Below are 6,000 nucleotides of genomic sequence, written 5' to 3' on the forward strand. Positions count from 1 at the left end.
CCAGACAACGTTGGTGTACACCAACCATCGTCCTCCAGGTGCATGGTGACGACAAGGATACCTTCTCCAGATTTATATGTTTGTGGCTGATATACGAATAAAGCGAAAAATTAGGATCTCACCCCGCGTCACATACCCCACGGGCGACACGGGCAGAGCCTCCAGCCACAGCCACCAGTACCGCCGGCCTCCGTTTCATCCCCTCCGTCGCCGCCGGAGGACGCAGCCGGGCTATGCCCGTGCAGCTGACGGCGGCGGTGGAGGGTCTCCTCCCTCTCACGTGTCCCTGGGTGTCGCGGAGCGCCTAGACTCGTGGGGGCTCGATCTGATCTAGACCACGAAGGTGCGGATGGGGGTTCTTGGCGGCGGTGCGCGACGTGGCGCCGGTGCTGGACGGGGGGTGGCGCAACAAGGGCGCGGTGGAGGTGTGGGCGGTATGCTCGCGCGGAGTCGTGGCTGGAGGTTGATCTGAAACTGGTGGCTGCCCTCAAGCATGGAATCGCGTGGGGTGGTGGTGGGGACGACGTCCATACACGAGCTCGCTCAGGGGTCCGACTTGGTCGGCGGCTGGCGCGGGTTCATGTGGCGCTGGATCCCCCTTTGGCTTTCGGTCGGGACTCCGAAGGTGCGATTCCGATCTATTGGTTGTGCGCTCCTGACCGGCTGGCCCAGGGGGAATTATGCGTCGTGTGGACAATCATCGGCGATGGTGATCTGACCTTCATGCTCCAGCTCTGGTATTCGACCCCTGGGTCCACAGGCACGGGCAGGACTCTAACCAGCGAGTGGCCACTGAAAGTTTGCATGAGGGTTCCTTCCTCCAGATCTGGTGGTTGACTTCGAATGTGAGATCAAACTGCAGACGCCGGCTTGACGCAGAGGGATGGTTGTGCAGCGACGGCGAAAGCACATCGTATGTAGCTGCTGGGATCGAGGAAAAGTGGTGGCAACAACACATGAGCGACGTTGATGATGGTGCTACGAGCACTCGGTCTCGAGCTCCGGGGTGAAAACCTAGCTATGACCCGAGTGGGTTGTACCTGGCAATGTCGATGTTTTTACATCGTTACCTTGTTAAAGGCTTTGCTCGGATGTGCTTGGACTGGTTCTTTAGGGTGAAAACCTACATTCTGGCCTAGTGTGGTTCGAATCGGCGACGACATCTCTTGATCGCGCTCCTTTCGTGATGGTGTCGCTGTTGAAGAACCTCACCGTCCATGTGATGTCATAGAATTGTTGGGTGCGGATATAGTTATTGTTGTAGTTTGTCGATCGCATATCTGATCGCTTTTTTTTTCTCGACTACGGATGTTTTGGTCTTATATGACTTTGCTATTGGCTGGCGTGTTTTGTGTGTGTGCGCGCGCGCGTGTGCGTTCCTATTGGCTTGTGTGCATCTTAGCAATGCAGATATTGGCTGTGTGCTCATTGTGTTCTTATCCTCTTGATACTTCATTTTGAGCCAATAAAATTCACCCTTTGTCGAAAAAGATTGATATGTTTGCCTAACACATTGTTACATCCAACAAAGTCAGTATTTTTGTGCACCTTAGACCTAGTACCGAAGGAAAACGAGCATGGCCACTTGCACTTATGTACCTGTTTGTGGGAATGCCCTTAAGATTGATGGGTGAACCAGGTAGCATCGTCTTCCAGTAGTATTCTTCAGGCGTCAAGGTTTCCTGCGCTATAGCAATATATAGCAAGGATTGCTAAGACGCTCATGCACCTCAGAACTTTCATGGTTTGAGATTTTGTGGGTGCATAGAACGTTGGCACTCCAGGTTCCCCAAAATACCAAGTGCAAAATGTGTGATGAGCTCGATAGGAAGAGGGGAAGAACAAAGTTGGAGAGGGGAAAGGGGAAGAACAGAGCGAGCTCGGGTGGACGAAGGGTTTATGTAGGTCGACCTTTAGTACCGGTTCGTGCCACGAACCGGTACTAAAGGTGCTGGACGGGCCTCAGACTGACAACACCCTGCCACCACCATCTTTAGTACCGGTTCATGCATGAACCGGTACTAAAGATTCGCCACGAACCGGTACTAATGAGAACGGCCGGCTAGCCGTTGGAACCGGCACTAATGGACAAAATAGTGCCGGCTCAAAATCGAACCGGTACTAATGTGTCTCATATTATATCCTTTTTCTATTAGTGCCCCCTCCGGTTTAGATGGTTCATCTAAAAAATTTCATTTTCATTATACTCCCTCCATTTTTATATACAAGGCCCCTATGAAATATACATTTTGCATCTATACAAGGCCATCAACAGTAATCGAGACAAAGTTAATGATATTTTCTCATACTAACAACCTATTTAATACTTGCATGCATGCAGTCATAATGACAGTTACCTACTTCATAGAGATGAGAGAGAGGGAAAATTAGTGGTCATGCATGCATCTTTTCTACATGCACCATGCAAGTCCAATTAGAGGGAGGGGCCATGCATTTATTGCTTTGGGAGTCAATCATGTGGGAAATATTTCATTGGCAGTTTTGCATCCACACAACTGATGCCATCCACTCACAATCTACCTAGGTTGATGAGATTTTAGATTTGAGCCCCCTAAGAGCAAGTATAATAGGATGACATTGGTGGGCTGTAGGACTTTAAATATTATATTTTTGATGAGTTGCAGGAGAGAGAAGAAAAGCGTGCTACTGATTAACAGCCGGCTGTAGCATGCGCTCCTAGATACTTTGTTAGAGAGGAAGGTGGACCATGTATCAACAAAGTAGTACATAAGCTTAGCTATAGATGATGTGGCAAGATCATATTGCAAGCAGCGGACTATACTATTAACCTTGCTCTGAGCCGGAAGAGAGGGAGTAGTACACAAACCTCCATGTTATAATCATTCCTTGGATATTTAGGTGGACATATAATGGAGCTTAGGACAGTACACGAGAAGCGAAACTGTTGTACACACATACAAGTTAGCTATGCTTCATGGCACCCTAAAAAAACTATGATTCCATGGCCACAATACACGAGTCTTATACTCCCGATTTGTACTCGACCGATGGTGCTTATTTCTTTCCAAAGACATGTTTTTCGAAAGGTAAATAATGGCAGATGGAACCAGCTCCCGGGAAGGTTTTGAAAAGGCGGAACGCAGGATAACATATGCACGTCAGTTTAGCGATGCCAGTGCTTCGGCCCGCACCAGCAGATGCTATTTGTTTGGGGTTGTGCGTCTATAGTATAAATGGCACCTAAAAAGCACGTAGGGGTACCGTTCAAGGTGGCATGCAACACAACATAGTTATCGGACTCGCCAATGGGAGTGATGGCCTTGAATGTATAATTTCCGAGGGGGTGCCGGCCACTGGGAGTTGAGTGGGTGCTAGACCGTTGACAGCCCGGGTTCCCAAAATACCATCGATGACCCCCTTCAGAGACCAGGAACAAATTTCTTCTCACCAGCGGACTTCTGGAGATTCATAATTCCATAAGCTTTTCTTTATCTTGGTTGCCTCCACTATCTCATTCTCCTTCAAGAACGCAGTCAACACTACCAAACTAGTAGTGCAAAGGCTGTAGCTTGATGTAAACGTTATACCCAAGGCTGGCCAGACAACGCTGGTGTACACCAACCATCGTCCTCCAGGTGAGTGGTGACGACAAGGATACCTTCTCCAGATTTATATGTTTGCGGCTGATATACGAATAAGCGAAAAATTAGGATCTCACCCCGCGTAACATACCCACGGGGCGACACAGGCGGAGCCTCCAGCCAAAGCCACCAGTACCGCCGGCCTCCGTTCCATCCCCTCCGTCACCGCCGGAGGACGCAGCCGGGCTAAGCCCGTGCACCTGACGGCGGCGGTGGAGGGTCTCCTCCCTCTCACCTGTCCCTGGGTGTCGCGGAGCGCCTAGGCTAGTGGGGGCTCGATCTGATCTAGACCACAAAGGTTGCGGCTGGGGGTTCTTGGCGGCGGTGCGCGACGTGGCGCCGGTGCTGGACGGGGGTGGCGCAACAAGGGCGCGGTGGAGGTGTGGGCGGTATGGCTCGCGCGGAGTCGTGGCTGGAGGTTGATCTGAAACTGGTGGCCGCCCTCAAGCATGGAATCGCGTGGGTGGTGGTGGTGGACGACGTCCATACACGAGCTTGCTCAGGGGTCCGACTTGGTCGGCGGTGGTGTGGGTTCATGTGGCGCTGGATCCCTGTCGGTGTCAAAACCGGCGGATCTCGGGTAGGGGGTCCCGAACTGTGCGTCTAGGCGGATGGTAACAGGAGACAAGGGACACAATGTTTTACCCAGGTTCGGGCCCTCTTGATGGAGGTAAAACCCTACGTCCTGCTTGATTGATATTGATGATGTGGGTATTACAAGAGTAGATCTACCACGAGATCAAGGAGGCTAAACCCTAGAAGCTAGCCTATGGTATGATTGTTGTGCGGTGGAGGTGTGGGCGGTATGGCTCGCGCGGAGTCGTGGCTGGAGGTTGATCTGAAACTGGTGGCCGCCCTCAAGCATGGAATCGCGTGGGTGGTGGTGGTGGACGACGTCCATACACGAGCTCGCTCGGGGGTCCGACTTGGTCGGCGGTGGCGCGAGTTCATGTGGCACTGGATCCCCCTTTGGCTTTCGGTCGGGACTCCGAAGGCGCGATTCCGATCTATTGGTTGTGCGCTCCTGACCGGCTGGCCCAGGGGGAATTACGCGTCGTGTGGACAATCATCGGCGATGGTGATCTGACCCAAGTGGGTTGTACCTGGCAATGTCGATGTTTTTACATCGTTACCTTGTTAAAGGCTTTGCTCGGATGAGCTTGGACTTGTTCTTTAGGGTGAAAACCTACATTCTGGCCTTGTGTGGTTCGATCCGGCGACGACATATCTTGATCGGCGCTCCTTTCCTGATGGTGTCGCTGTTGAAGAACCTCACCGTCCATGTGATGTCATAGAATTGTTGGTGCGGATATAGTTATTGTTGTAGTTTGTCAATTGCGTATCTGATCGCTTTGTTTTTTTTTTCGACTACGGATAGTTTTGGTCTTATATGACTTTGCTATTGGCTGGCGTATTTTTGTGTGTGTGGGCGTGCGCGTGTGTGTTCCTGTTGGCTGTGTGCATCTTAGCAATGCAGATGCTGGGTGTGTGCTCATTGTGTTTGTATCCTCTTGATATTTCATTTTGAGCCAATAAAATTCACCCTTTGTCGAAAAATATTGATATGTTTGCCTAGCTAACACATTGTTACATCCAACAAAGTCAGTATTTTGTGCACCTTAGACCTAGTACCGAAGAAAACGAGCATGGCCACTTGCACTTATGTACCTGTTTGTGGGAATGCCCTCAAGATTGATGGGTGAACCAGGTAGCATCGTCTTCCAGTAGTATTCTTCAGGCGTCAAGGTTTCCTGCGCTATAGCAATATATAGCAAGGATTGCTAAGACGCTCATGCACCTCAGAACTTTCATGGTTTGAGATTTTGTGGGTGCTAGAACGTTGGCACTCCAGGTTCCCAAAATACCAAGTGCTCCATCGAGGACTCCCTTCTGACGAGAGACTTTTTGAGATTCACAATTTCATAACCTTTTCTTCATTTTGGTTGCCTCCACTATCTTGTTCTCGTTCAAGTACGCAGTCGACACTACCAAACTATTAGTGCACTTGTTTGGCACTAGATTGATGTAAACGTTGTACCTAAGGCTGGCCACACAAGGTTGGCCCAAAGAACACTACTGGGAGACGATGCTCCCTGGTTCACCCATGCCATCAATCTTGATGGCGTTCGCGCAAAAAGGTTTCCTATGCTATAGCAATAACAATGATTGCCAAGACGCTCATGTACCTAAGAACTTTCAAGGTTTGAGATTTTGTAAGCACATATTATCGAAACATTATTCTGCTCCCGTGTTTTATATAGTACTCATAATGTCTTACATGCGTTCACTCAACCACCCCAACAGCGGCATGAATTTTGCGCTTCCTCACGCATTTTCGAAGGCCAACAATATTACTATGCCAAAATGGCATGAATGC

This window comes from Triticum aestivum, chromosome 6B (genome assembly GCF_018294505.1).
Source record: "Triticum aestivum cultivar Chinese Spring chromosome 6B, IWGSC CS RefSeq v2.1, whole genome shotgun sequence".
Taxonomy (NCBI): domain Eukaryota; kingdom Viridiplantae; phylum Streptophyta; class Magnoliopsida; order Poales; family Poaceae; genus Triticum; species Triticum aestivum.